This window comes from Phaenicophaeus curvirostris, chromosome 15 (genome assembly GCF_032191515.1).
Source record: "Phaenicophaeus curvirostris isolate KB17595 chromosome 15, BPBGC_Pcur_1.0, whole genome shotgun sequence".
Classification (NCBI taxonomy): Eukaryota; Metazoa; Chordata; class Aves; order Cuculiformes; family Cuculidae; genus Phaenicophaeus; species Phaenicophaeus curvirostris.
Window position 1 is genome coordinate 10,706,072 of NC_091406.1, and position 14,833 is coordinate 10,720,904.

General features: G+C 46.8%; 1 protein-coding gene across 1 annotated transcript in view; it reads left to right on the plus strand.

Annotated features, from left to right (window-relative positions):
* The window catches only part of NEURL1B (neuralized E3 ubiquitin protein ligase 1B), a 104,206-nt gene that overhangs the window by 55,822 nt on the left and 33,551 nt on the right, over positions 1-14,833 (plus strand). The window lies entirely within an intron of this gene.

Genomic DNA, 14,833 nt, shown 5'->3' on the forward strand with positions numbered 1-14,833 from the left:
AGGCAGTGGAGATGATGTCTTGCAAACTGTTGTCTTCAATACCTGAATGTAACACAAGAAATGTGAGACATTGCCTCCTTTTCACTGCATGGAGATATGTAACAGATGCTGATTCCACTTCTCTTTAACTAACACCCTTCAGTAACAAGAATGCGTTCTTCTGTTCACAATAGATGTGGTTCTAAAGTACATGGATTGAATGCATGGCCACAAGAAAATCAATGGCAGTTTTTCTGTTGATTTAACTTCAAAATTCAGTGTGGTCCAGGTCAAAGGATCCTGCCAGTGAGATGAGCTAGAATAGGTGCATGATGAAGAAAGCTGTCTGCCACAGCCAAGGGACTTGGAACTACACATCTGCTTGCCAATGTGAAACTAGTCCAAGGAGAAAAAGCTGGGCTAGCTGGAAGATACAGGGACTGAATTCCTTTCTCATGCTATGCCCATCAACTCAGCTTCACTCCAAGAAGCTGCTGAAGTTGATAGCTGCAGAGCTTCTACCACAACCGGTCAAGATATTCCAGACAGCCCCATGCAGCCCTCTGTCAGCATGCAGTTCAGTTCACTTGCATGCACATCCCCATTCGTTAGTACATCCCGGGGCAGCAGCAGCTCTCCTGGATCCATCCTGGCTCATATGCAAACAGCTGAGGTGTTCCAGCATCACCTCACAGCTCAGCCCAGGAAGCTGTGCCTTGAGCCTGCATCCCTTCCTGGCCAATGTCACCATCCTCCGTGGGAAGCTGCGGATAACTTCACTGCTCTAGATGTGCTGTCTGGGCACGGAAATGGAAAACGTATAAAAAAAGCTTAGAGCAATGTTTTGTAGATATTGCTGCTTGGAGAGGCCTCGTTTTTCCCATAAGTCTGTGTGAGGTGCTTTGGAAATTTTCCAGACATCGCTAAGCCCTTTTCCTGGGAAAGTCAGCTGCCAGGAGTGAACATCAGCTTGGGCACATGTTGGTGCTGGCTGCTTTGGAAAAGCCTGACCACTACCTTACCTCTCACCCCTTTGCTGGCATTGGTGTTTGCCTCACAAGGTGTGGATACACTGAGTAACTTGCCAGTGTCGTGATCCTCATTTGTGACCAGGCAAAGCCAAGGATGGACTCATTTATTTCAAAGGGAAGGGCTGAAGGTGAAGCCAGAAGGCTGGTTCTCTGGCACTGCAAAAGAATGGCTTTAATGTCCTACTAAGCTTTGTAACATTCTTGTTATCTGAAGTTTCTATGAGCCCAAACCCAATTTGGGGGCGTAATGAATTCAGTGTTCTCTCTTTATTAGACAGCTCTGATTTCTGAAATTTTGTAAACATCCCCGAATCCACGTGGTGCCGTAGTAGTTGTCTTTAAGCTGCCTATCTCAAAGGAAGAGAGAAAGCCTGTATCCCGCCCCAAGCCACAGAGGAAAAGACATCAAGATTCAGATCTCAACCTTTTATGTGGGAGAAAAACTGACCAGATATAGGTGGAGGGTTTTAGATGCTGCAGACTGACTGTCTTGAATGCCTGCTGGGACAGAGCCCTCTGAGTGAGGTGCAGGTGAGCAGATGGTCCTCCCAATGGTACGAGCAGGGAACCTGAACTCTGACAGACAGGTCCCTTTCTGCACACACCCACACAGATGTGGCTGTATGCGTTGCCATCAGAAACTGGCTCTAGGGAACTTCCCTGCTCTCACAGTTAGTCTCAGGCCTGGGATTCATTACTAGGAACCATTAAAAATTAATATATAGGTAAATAGCCATAAATCAGGTTGCCAGGCATTTGTTCAGGAACAGAAAAACAAATGCCAGGCTTATCATACAGCTACTCCAACATTATTACTGATCTTTGGGAGGATTGGTGCTGCTCTGATGTCTGTGCTATGAGATGAGCTGGGAGGATGCAATTACTACCTGTGCTGGGTGCCCTGTGGCAGGAGCTGCAGTGACCCACGTGGACGCAGAGCAGAAAGATGGGCAATGCAGATCATAGAATCATAGAATCACCAGGTTGGAAGAGACCCACCGGATCATCGAGTCCAACCATTCCTATCAAACACTAAACCATGCCCCTCAGCACTTCATCCACCCGTGCCTTAAACATCTCCAGGGAAGGTGAATCAACCACCTCCCTGGGCAGCCTGTTCCAGTGCCCAATGACCATTTTCTGTGAAAAATTTTTTCCTAATGTCCAGCCTAAATCTCCCCTGGCGGAGCTTGAGGCCATTCCCTCTTGTCCTGTCCCCTGTCACTTGGGAGAAGAGGCCATCACCTTCCTCTCTACAACCTCCTTTCAGGTAGTTATAGAGAGCAATGAGGTCTCCCCTCAGCCTCCTCTTCTCCAGGTTAAACACCCCCAGCTCTCTCAGCCGTTCCTCATAAGGCCTGTTCTCCAGCCCCTTCACCAGCTTTGTTGCTCTTCTCTGGACTCGCTCCAGAGCCTCAACATCCTTCTTGTGGTGAGGGGCCCAGAACTGAACACAAGATTCGAGGAGCGGTCTCACCAGTGCCGAGTACAGAGGGAGAAGAACCTCCCTGGACCTGCTGGTCACGCCGTTTCTGATCCAAGCCAAGATGCCATTGGCCTTCTTGGCCACCTGGGCCACTGCTGGCTCATGTTCAGTCGCTGTCAACCAACACCCCCAGGTCCCTCTCCTCCAGGCAGCTTTCCAGCCAGACTTCTAGTCTGTAGCACTGCACAGGGTTGTTGTGCCCCAAGTGCAGGACCCGGCATTTGGCCTTGTTAAACCTCATGCCGTTGGACTCTGCCCAGCAGTCCAGCCTGTTCAGATCCCTTTGCAGAGCCTCCCTACCCTCCAGCAGATCCACACTTCCACCCAGCTTAGTGTTGTCCACAAACTTGCTCAGGGTGCACTCGATGCCTTCATCCAGGTCACTGATAAAGACATTGAAGAGGGCTGGGCCCAGCACTGAGCCCTGGGGAACCCCACTTGTCGCTGGCCTCCAGCTGGATTTCACACCATTTCCCACCACTCTCTGGGCCCTCCAGCCAACCAGTTTTCCACCCAGGAGAGTGTGCGCCTGTCCAGGCCAGAGGTGACAGTTTCCGAAGCAGAATGCTGTGAGAAACTGTGTCAAAGGCTTTACTGAAGTCCAGGAAGATCCATCCACAGCCTTTCCCTCATCCAGCAGCCGAGTCACTTTGTCATAGAAGGCAATCAGGTTAGTTTGGCAAGACCTGCCTTTTGTGAAGCCGTGTTGACTGGGCCTGATCACCCGGTTCTCTTGCATGTGCTTCATGATCGCACTCAAGATCACCTGCTCCATGACTTTCCCTGGCACTGAGGTCAGACTGACAGGCCTGTAGTTCCCTGGATCCTCCCTGCGACCCTTCTTGTAGATGGGCACAACATCAGCCTCCAGTCCAGTGAGACTTCCCCAGTCTTCCAGGACTGTTGGAAGATGATGGAAAGGGGTTTGGCCAGCACATCCGCCAGCTCCTTCAATACCCTTGGATGAATCCCATCCGGCCCCATAGACTTGTGGGTGTCTAGTCGGGCAAGCAAGGCTCTGACCACTTCCTCTTGGATGATGGGAGCCTCATTTTGCTCCTCTAGCTCCTGGGTTTGTACACAGACGGAACAACTTTCTTTACAATTAAAGACTGAGGCAAAGAAGGCATTAAGTACCTCAGCCTTTTCCTCATGCCCTGTCACTGTTGTTCCTTCTGCGTCCAATAGGGACTGTATGGTCTCCCTAGTCCTCCTTTTATTATTTATATATTTATAGAAAGATTTTTTGTTATCTTTCTATAAATATATAAATAATAAATGTGCGTTGATTAAAGATGTGTGTGTTGATTAAAAGGATAGATTTCAGTAGCTGTCTGGTGGAAAAGGGCTTCCCCATGATTCGAAAATTAAGAGTTTGTCTAGTATATGCAACACAGAGGCAAGATTTAGTTACTGGAGTTATTTATTGAAGTATCTTTAAAACCATTTTTCATGGCTGCAGGGCTGTTATCTTCAGTCTAAGTTGTTGAGTCTCATGGAGGTGTTTTGTTGGTTTTGTTTGTTTGGGTTTTTTTAAAATAAAATATCCTGTCTCTTTACTTAATAACCGAGATAGCAGGTCTAGGCCAGTATCTCCCCGGAAGTCTGTGAAATTCACAGCTAAAAAAATTCACTAGATCTTTAAGAATTATTTATGTTTATTGAACATGGACGTGCATTTAATTTGGAGACAATTCTGCAGATGTAGAGCATCTTGGTAATTATTTTTTGTGCTTTATTTTACTAATAAGAATGCATAGAAATAGGAACATCATTCATTAGGAACCTTTCTGGTTTATTCCTTTTGCCTGTTCCTTACTGGTCTCCTAACCCTTTCCCAGCGGTGTGTGGAAGTCTCCACATGTCTGTGTTCCTGCAGTCTAAGTGCACAAACAGTTGCCAGCTCTTCACACTGGTCATTCTGCAGTGGTTTATCACTGGTTACAGTGTAATCACCCTTGTTTCTTATAGTGTCTTCATCCAAGTTCCAATACCTTTTCCTTATATTGGGGATGCATAGGAAAGGCTTGACTGGACAGTTGCTTGGGCCATCGCAGCCATCAGTGGCATCAGACAACAGGGAAGGATTGAAACTTGTTCTGCTGGCCATTTGTCCTCCTGCCAGCTCTGCAAGGATAATAATGAATGAAGCCCTTAGGCTTGAATGTGTATAGAAATTTTCATCTGTTGTCACCCATGTTATATCCAAGGGAGCTACACTTGGTCTCAAAGTCCTTACGAGAGATGAATCAGGTGTTTATCAGAACAGTTATTATTTCTGCTATCATTATAGGCAAGTGCACAACAGCCCCAGTCATGTTCTGGGAATCTGAGGATTGTGTTTGGTGCTTGATTGTAGAGAATGAGACGTGCCATGCCTCAGATAGCTGTCGTTTAGGTTGCTGTCAAGGTATAATTTGCTTTTTATTACAAGAAAGCACTGGAAAGATTTCTACAAATTTCTGTACTGAGCCTTTTTGACAAAAGGTCTAACCTGAAGCCTCTTGCAGAATTTTTTTTTAATTAAACAGCTACTATGATTTTTTTCATGGCAGGTGAAGTGGCTCTCTAGGCTACCTGCTGTAGAAGAAAAATCAGACACCATCTGCAACGTAACTATTGCTCGCTCTCTCTATCTCAAAAATGCCGAACTATGGGATAGAATTCATCCCACCAAACGCCCACTAAGCACATTTTTTAAATCTGGTTTCTCAGTCTTTCAGGAAAGGAGAAGCAAAATCTAGCTATGTTCTTCTTGCCTGCTGGAACTGGGCCCTGTTTCATGAAATTAAATGGGTAAGGAGGAAAAAAACTATATCCAAGGCAAAGATGCTATTCTCAACAAAGGGAACAGTATATGTAACAGCTTCTGCAGCATTCCTGCAACATGATGTCTTTCCCTGCAGACTCTCAGTTAGGGATTGATTGTCTAAGCAGAGAATTGCCCGATTCAGAAAGGCTTAAGGCACACTTCATGAACTGTTTGCTAAGAGGATGAATAGATGAGCATGTGTGTATATAGATCTATAAATCCAGTCTTGTTCTGCCTCAATGAGGACAGCTGAGATTGGATTCTTTGTCATTTGATTTCATGTTCTCGGGGACAGGGATAAAGCAGCAGTGTTTCACACATGGGGTCAGGATTCAATGCCTCAGCTCTGGAAGGACTGTCTGTGGAAAACAGGAGATAATATTTATTGTGAATACTAGACCTAGATCTTGCAAAGGGAATGAAAACATTCATCCTGCTCTAATGTGTTCACAGTTAAGAGAAAGTCCAGTAAGTTTGTCTCATTTGGGTTCTTCTCTATACTAATGGACCTTTTTATATGAGTAATGCGTGGGTTCTGGTTTGCAACTATGGGTTATTTGGTGGCAACCCTGCCATAAGCTATTGCTGTCCATCCGGGTCCTTCCCCCACCATGCCCACTGCTGCCTCATCCTGCCCTTCTGCTCCAAGATGCTCTGTTGTGTTTGTACTGACTTGACAGGACTTTTTGATAGGCTTTGCCTGTAGTGGTGCATTTTGGAGGAGAACTAAAATGGGTGTTGCAGAAGGGCCCTGCGAGTGCAGGGTGCACCTGACTGTGCAGGGAGTGCCTATACCATGCCCAGGTGTGCTCTGGGAGATGCTCTGAGCAGGGAGGGGAGGCTGAAGCCCGAGGAGGGAGGGTTCAGTAGCTGGCTGCCCTGGGGAGCTAGCATGTTTGTCCTCCAGAAAGCCCTCCTTCTGCCCAAGTCAGTGGCCTTCATACAGCACTGGGGTACCAGCAGAAATGATGCTCTGCTTGGCCTCCTCCTTAGGGCGAGCTAAGAGGACAAGCCCACAGAAGGGTTTGAATCCCTCAGCCAAAGACATATTTTCTGCTAGCTGAGGCTGCTACCTGGGGGTCTCCCCTGCTAGGAAAGCCTCTGGAAGAGAGCTGTTAGACCACACGGAAATCCTTAGGGTGTCTATGTGAGCAAATGTGAACCCCAGGCCAAGAGCAGTGCTGCAGCAGTCCTGAGCCTGCTGTCACGCTGGTTTAGGTTTTCTCCAGAAATCCTCATGCAATCCCAGGCAAACATCGTGGTGACTCCGTCTCCTTGGCAGCTCCAGGTGAAGCAGGCACGGGTGGTGGGATGTGGGCTCCTTTGCTGTGCTCGGTGCGCAGGCAGTGGGGGTGAGGCAGGTGCTGATGGCACCCTAACCAGGAGCACGGCGGCTGAGCCCTTGAAGAGGTCCATCCAGCGTAAGAGCTTTGACTCATCTTGCCTCGCCTGTGCTGGGTGCACTGAATGAAACTCAGGACCTGTGCAAAACAAAAGGCTTTGCTCATTTCTACATAGATACTCTGTCCGCCTCACTGGCCCTTGAGTGTGTTTTTCCTCTGAGATGACACGCTGGTGGACAGCCACGCGGCCCTGGCACAGCAGGTCCAGCTGGGCAGAGGTGTGGGGTTTCGGTGGGCTACACTTTGCCTCTGGTCTGTGCTGAGCCTGGATCGCTGGTACAGCAGCATGAGCATCCCCGGGGCATAAGAGCTTTCTGCTTACAAATTAACTATGAGCCATTAAGGGTCAACTTCTTTTTGCTACAATGTGTGTGAAAAGATTGGTAAGGTCAAGCAAGAAGTGAAAAATGTTTTTTTCCTTAATAGTTTTCCCCCACTATCCAGTATTCCTTTGCCCTTTGGTCCCTCTTCCTCTTTCATTTCAAGAGAATTACTCCCAAGTAAAGATTGAAGAAGTTGGTCCCATATTTAGAAGGTTTAGAGTTGGTATAGATGGGGTTTGATTTGGTTTGTTTTTTTTTTCCCCATGAACTACTAAGATGTAAAATATTACCAGCTACTGCATTTAAAGTGGCCTTTCAGTCGTTGCCCTGTCTGGGGAAGAGGAGTACCAGGTGACAGAGCTCAGAGCATGGGCAGCAGTCCTGTGTTTGTGTTTCTTACTTGTCATCTCTTCCCCAAAATGCTCCCAGAGGCCAACCATGCTGTCTGCCTGCTTCGTCTGTCACGGCAACCTCTCTTCCTTTACTAGGAAATAGTTGATTTTCAGTCAGCCCCAGGAAAGGCTGGTTACCTACCCCAGATGCATCCCAATTCTGATGGATTCACCTTGGCAGCAGCATGCTCCTTTTCAAAGAGCTCAGAAGAAATCGTGCTGCCAGCAAATGTAGATCAGGTTTTTTTCTCGTTTCTTCCAGATGAGTTTCTTTTTCTCTCTAGGGAGGATTTCTCAGTCTCCCAAAATCCTTCACATGGTATTTGTGTCTCATAAAATGCATCCTCCTTGCCTGTAGAGATACTGCTCCCTGCTAATGCCAGATCAGGGACTGTGTGAATGTGCAGACAAAGCCAGATTTCATGGACTCAGAAGGCCGCTAGCTGAAGGGAATGGCATAGCTTTGGAAATGGGTACCCTGTCTCCTCCCTGCCTGGTGACCCTTTGCTAAATATGGGCCAGTTTATATTTACCAAAAGCAGAGGAAATGGAAAGCTTAGGGGGGGTCAGGAGTAATAGTTGCAGATGTTTGTTTGTTTGGATCTCCAGAGCACACTCTGATTCCAAACTTTTCTGCTCTGATGGGTGGAACTGGGTAAATGGACTCTGGTACATATCGTCTAGCCTGAAGCAGATGAATGTCCACAGCTCTTGATTTGCATGTGCTCCCATTTTCCCCAGGGTGACTGCACAATCATCCTAATTGCTCATCACCCTACCTGCCAAGTGCAGCCTCTGCCCCTGGAGGTGGCAAGTCCTTCTTCACCTGCCCCTGCCTGGGCTTCTCTGTCAGCAAATGATAGCTGAGCTCACTTCCAGGCTGCTGAGCCAATGTTGCTTGTTGAGACTACATTACCATGCAGTACCTGGGGGGTGGGAGAGGAGCTTCCCCAAAGGTTCTTATTTTCTGCATATGAATGTTTATCAGAAATTATGCTGATTTCCTTAATAGTCCCAGTGTGCAAATCTCTAGGTTCCCTGTTAGCACTTCCTATTCTTCACGTTCCTGAAAATAATTCATTATCTCCAATTAGCTTGTGACTGGTATACTGTACCCAGAGTCTGTGTCCTGGTACTTCTAATAAGTACTTCCCAAGATCAGCCTGTTGCATCTGGAACAAAGTCCTTATTAAAATCATAAAAATTTGTGCTTATGTAATGTTCTTCAGATCTGTGCAAACATTAGCTAGCTTTCTGTAAGACACAAGCATGTTTCTGCTTTGCAAATGAAGAAAGTAAGGCACAAGGAGGATAACTAATTTGAGAAGGTCACACAGCAAAGCAGGAGCAGAGCTAGGACTGTAATTCAGATAACCTGCTCTTTCCCTCCAGCTCCAGTCACTGCTGCATAGCACTAACAGCCCAAATGAAGAGATTATAATGCATAATCCATACTGGTGTGCCAAGAATTCTCTAAATCATATTACACTGTCACATAAAATGATGACTCATTTGATAACACAGCCCACAACCAGTTCCTTTATGTTAAAATTACGTGGACAAGACTGGATTTAAGAAGAAAATGAGAGCTTGTTATGTGTGTAGTGCATGCTGAGTTATAGATGCTTTCATGGATTTTATTTTGGCTGATGCTGAAAGAGCATTTGTGAGTCTGTTAGTTGACAGTGGTGCTTCGGTCCAGAGATGCTGACATTCCACTGACAATAATAGGAACTGCCTCTGTTTCAGAGCTGGAAATTCTTCCTTACAAGGGCCCAACCCACCCTCCGCCTCCACTGAAGGAAAGGGCATTTGTCTGGGACTTGCAGTTGGAGCATCTTCCAGCAGTGCTGGTGCCTCTGGGGCTGCACGATCAGATCCGTGTTTGGTCCTTGACAGAAACCGCTCTTCTCCCCATACCCGATGGAAAGGAAGGGGAACAGCCCAAGGTGGTGCTTTCAGGTTCTCTGGAGAGAAAGTGCTGTTTATCTAAAGCAATTAACAACATGGCAGAATAGTCTGCCCAGTCATGCTGTTCCCAGAAAGATGCTTTCACCAAGTCTCCCTGTTGGTGTGCCCTCTCTGCTGGCTCCTCTCTCCTTGCTCCTCCCCACAGCCTTGCTGCAACCCTGGCTTCTGCCCTTCCTGACTGCCTCTGCTGCTATATGGGGACTCTGTTATTACACTTACCAAAGCCATTTGAAATGTGACTTGTGCAAATTACACTGAACCGCATTTTGCCGCACTGTGGTTTCACCGTTTCCTTTTCCTTTTTTCTGCTTGGGCTGTAATCCCTGTGGCTGAGGAACCCATCATGGAGTCATTTTTGCCAGGAATGCGCACATGTTGTCCATCTCAGAGCTGCTCTGGTATCTCGTCAGAGATTACTTTTCCATACACACCATTGCTGGCACGTCTCATAGCCATTTGCTGCACTTTGAAGATAGAAGTGTGGTCAGGGCAGATGGTCACTGCCGTTTTTGAAGCCAAAAAGGGCTTGTTTGACCATGGGACAGGTCCAGCTTTGCAAGCTGCATTTCCGTATCTGTGTGAGATCCCATGGGTCACCTCTGGCCCAACACCGGTCTGCCTTATCTTCCAGAAAATGTGGTTTAATTTCCCTACCTTTGGGTAAATAAGCCTCATGGCAGCTAAATCTCCAGAAGGCAGCAAGGACTCAGATCAGGAAACAGCTTCAATTGCTAAGCAGTCAAGGCCAGTTCAAGAAGCTTTTTGGAAGATTTTTGTAGTGTTGTGCTGGAAGCTTCTGCTTCCCTTGATTTCTTACAGAAAAAAAACAGAAAGTAAAACCCAGTTTCTGTGCGTGACCTTTGGAGACCTGGTGCATCCTGTGCTAGGGCTGAGAGCAGGGGAGGAAAGTAATTGCTTTCAGCATTTGGAAGGCGTGGGTGGCAGGATGGCTTTGCATGGTGCTGGAAGACGCTCCGTACATGCATCCCTCCTAAACAAATACCTCTTTAAATGTGTAGTATGGGAATTCGGGGAACAGCTTTTTTTTCTTTTTTTTCCCCCCCTCCCCCTTTTTCCCTTTCTAAGTAGGTTTATTAGTACTCTCCTTCCACAGATGAGGTTCAAAGGCTGGGAAGTTGTGAGACAAGTAACATTTGCTTTTATCAGTCAAATCTGTTCTCTCCTGAACAGTTGCTTGAGCCAGTAGGGTGAGGAAAGGAAACACTAGGTGCTGGGGGGAGCATGACTTCTACAGGCAGAAGCATGTAGCACCATTCAGCTACAGAAATGAGCTCTTTGCTGTGCATGTGTCCGCAGGAATTACTTCTGTGATACTGCTTGGTGGATCCATGCTGGATGTGTATTTGTTGAAGATGATGTATTCTATGTCACTGATGCGCATGTCAGAATAACTGTACTCTCCTAGACATGCTGGTATTTGCATGCTGGAAGAGCACTGTAGGCTCACACAGTCAACTCACGTATTTTTTCCAGGGTATCTTTTGTCTGCAGTCTCTGAGAATTCCCAGGGAGCTCCTGCTAAGTAGGGGAGGGAAAGCGAGGTTTCAAGGTGAGATGTGAGGGAAGTGGAAGTGGTTTGAACAATCTCAGAGCTTCAGATACGTGGAGGTGAAAGAGAAAAGGATGCTCCAAGTGTCTACTTAGATTCAGAGTCATAGGGAAAAGAGAAAAAAAGAAGAACGGAAGGTGTAGGGGTATGGAACAGGAGTGAGAGCCAACAGCCCCCAGGCTGTGGAGCAGGGTTATACACAGTTCTGGAGGGAAATGTGTACAAGCAGCCATCTGGCCTTTGGTAAATCACAGGGATTTAGGGAGGCCCACAGTTTTTCAGTGGAGCTCAGCTGTGAACAAGCCAGAATTGGCTAGTTTGAGAGAGGAGGAGTAAAACTGGGGCTGACGGGGAAGGTGTGCCCTCAGTGCAGCTGTAATGGGGATCAGAGGAGGTTGTTCCACACAAGCGCAGGAGGGCTTGCTGCCCTGGAGGGGAAAGACAGACAGATTTTTCAGTGTTTCATCTCACTGTTGCTGAAAGAGAAGAGTCTGTCATTATTTACTGCCATCTGTTAGATAGACAAGAATGGCAGCTGCTAGCGGTGGTACCTTACGTCTCGTAACATCTTTCATCCCCCAAAACCTGAGCCCCCAAGGGATTTACACAGACAATGCAGACCATTTGATGCCATAAGAAGAGTTACACCTCAGGCTGGTATAAATCAGTGGAAATTTAGCTGTTCTTTGTAAGCCATGTGCATCTTTGGAAACATTACATTTATAGGAGTGTGTTTATGTGACTGGTAGTTTAGTACAGCCCATAATGTCTCATCAGAGGTCTGGCCTGTGGACATGGGTATATGAGGGTTTGCATTGCATCCTTCTCTGTGACAAACCTCAGACAGAAGTCATATCAATTTTGATTCAGAAAGATATTTATCTATTTCTTTTTTTTTTTGTCATCTCGTGTTTTAAAAGCCTGGATACACATCCACACACAGTAATATTTAGAGGTGATTAAAGTGAGCTGGGAAGCAGATGTCTGATATCATGTAATATGCCTTTCAGAGACTTTGTCCCTTGTATGGTATTACCCCAATCTTACTCCACTGATCCCACTGCGATGAATTTGTGGAAGGAGGGCAGGATGAGGGAGCACACATGAAAATGCAGAGGGAGAAGCAGCAGTAGACTGTTATTCACTAAAAGCGTCCAGTCCTGTGAGCTGGATCCAACACACCAAGTGTTTTGTGGCTTCTCTGTTCCTAAGTCTGCCAGTAGTCAGTGGGGTGACCTTGTATATGTCTCCTGGGTTCCTTGTGCCTCAGTTTCATCACCTGTAAAAATGAAGATAATGTTACTCTACTTGTCTGCCAAATGGCTTAATATATCCACTAATGAAAAATACTAGGAAAGTGCTTAAGTGATATTACTCTGTTGTGGCTGTAAGTGGAAATGCAGAAACCAAAGGAAATTACAGGCGATGCAGGTCATCCTGTCCCTTGATCAAAATTGGGGTAAGAAAGGGAAGGGGATTTCTTCAGAGGAGCAGCCATCTGTCAGGCTTACAGAAGAAATTACTGAAGTGTGTTATCAATAGTTATCAAAACGTGCTGGAGCGGAAAGGATTTTAACTTGCTAATGAGTTTTCACTTGTGGTTCCTTGCTTAGGACTGTTGGTTTCCTTTCTGCATTTCTTCAGGCTGAGCAGTGACTTCGCATTGCCTCTCCGTCCCTGCTCATTGTGGTTTTCTGGTTCTCTTGTACTTTCTCAGTGTGGTTTCTGGGGAGGGTGAAGTCATCCTTGCTGAACTATTTCTCAAGCTTATTGTTTTGCATCGTGTGAAGCGGGTTATTTTAACAAACTCTACATTTTTACAATGCCAAGAAGTAGGAGCATTGATTGCATTCCTGGAGGGTGCCTCTGTGTCCTAAGGATATGCATTTCCATTTTATTGTCTTCTATTTTTATCTCATTTTTGGGGAGAAGGAAGGGCTGGAACACCCTTGGAAAAGGCAGTGACTGTCTCTGGGCTGCTGTGGTCAGGGTGTGGAAGGAGGGATGCGGTGCATCTCCCAGGCAGCCCCCAGGGAGGTGGCACTGAGCCCACACATGGCACGCATAGCAGCTGCCCTGGCAACCCCAAGCAGCCACAGAGACCCAGCTGCTGAGAAACCCTCGGCTGCCTCAAACTTTTTAAGCCTTATTTAAGCCCTAAAATAACAACTACCACTCCCTGCTGAGGGAAACCAGCCCAAATTAGCCATAGTCTTCCATTCCCCGCTCTCTAGTGAAAACAAGGACTTTCCTCTCTCTGTAAAGAGGATGATCTCCCCTACCCTTCTCCCTGAAGAGCAGCAACATGCTTCAGTGTGCTCTGTCCTGCCCTCTGACAGTTCCCACTTGTGGTTTACAGCTGAGGGCACTGAAAACAGTGGGAGATACACCAAATGGGAGCAAACACTTTTAAGAACAGCTGCTGGTGTCTCATTTGATAACCCCATTTTTAACAAATCCACATGATGGCACAGAATACTGGAAATCAGGTTTTTCTTTCCCCTCTCATCTCTTGAGCCATACTTGACCTGTTCAATGCTATCTAGGGATTAAAGGCTTGTTATTTTAACTTCCTTACAATAGATCAGCGGCCGTTCTCTGCCAGGCCATTGAGCATTTGGTGCTTGGCTCTCTCCCTCTTTCCACTTCCTTAGTCCCAGGACATGGGATAGTCCACAGGTGTGTCTTGAGCCAAGGGACACGGTGGCCTTTTCCAAGCACTATGCGCTGCCGCATCATCCCAGTATGTTGGTTGTAGCACATTTTGCAGCTCTGATCCTCCTGTTTCTCCATTCTTTAAGCAAACAGCCTCAGAGAAGAAAGGCTCAGCAGCATCACCCATCTCGGCAGCAGAAGTGTTACCAGGAAGAAAAAGAAAGCTCCTGCTCTTCTCTAATGGGTCTATAAACATGCTCTTACATCTGAGATCGGAAAAGAGAAAAATTGTGAGGCAAATCTTGTCAATACTACACTTGAGGCTGTTGGCTGAGGTGTCCTTCGTCACCATGGTATCAGTGTGCTTCAAACTAATAACAAATTTGCCAACACAACACTCCCGCTAATACCCTCAATTCCCAGATGGGGAAGCCGTGTCACTGAGATGCACAGTGGCTTTATCCAAGGTCACCCTGGGAGTAAACGGCATGGAGGAGAAAGGAGCTCAGGTTTATCCACTCCCAGTGTTTCCCAGTGCCGCTTGCACCCTTTGGGAAGGTTCTGGCGACAGAAAGGGCTGTTACGAGGATAAAGCTGGAATTGCCAGCCATCCACTCCTGCTCTCCAAACCTTATGCTTTTTTTTGTTGTTGTTGAAGGGGGAAAGAATTTTTTTTTTCCTATGGGAGAGAAACAAAAAATAGTTTCCTGTGGTTGGTGCACCCTCTTGGAAAGAGATAAAAATGAGTGTCCTGGGGTTGGTGGACCCTCTTGGAAAGAGATGAGTGTCCTGGAGTTGGTGGACCCTCTTGGAAACAGGCAAAAACTAGGTTTTTTGGATGTTTTCCTCTCACAAAGAGGCAAACCCGAGTTTCCTGGGGTTTTTTCCTCTCAGAAAGAGGCAGAAATTAGTTTCCTGGTGTCTTTTCCTCTCGGAAAGAGGCAACCCCGAGTTTCCTGGGGTGCTTTCCTCTTGGGATGAGGCAACCCCGAGTGTTTCCTGGGGTGCTTTCCTCTTGGGATGAGGCAACCCCGAGTTTCCTGGGATGCTTTCCTCTCGGGAAGAGGCAAACCCGACTTTCCTGGGGTGTCTTCCACTTGGAAAGCGGCAACCCCGAGTTTCCTGGGGTCTTTTCCTCTCAGAAAAAAGGCAAACCCGAGTTTCCTGGGGTGCTTTCCTCTCAGAAAGAGGCAAAAATTAGTTTGCCTGGG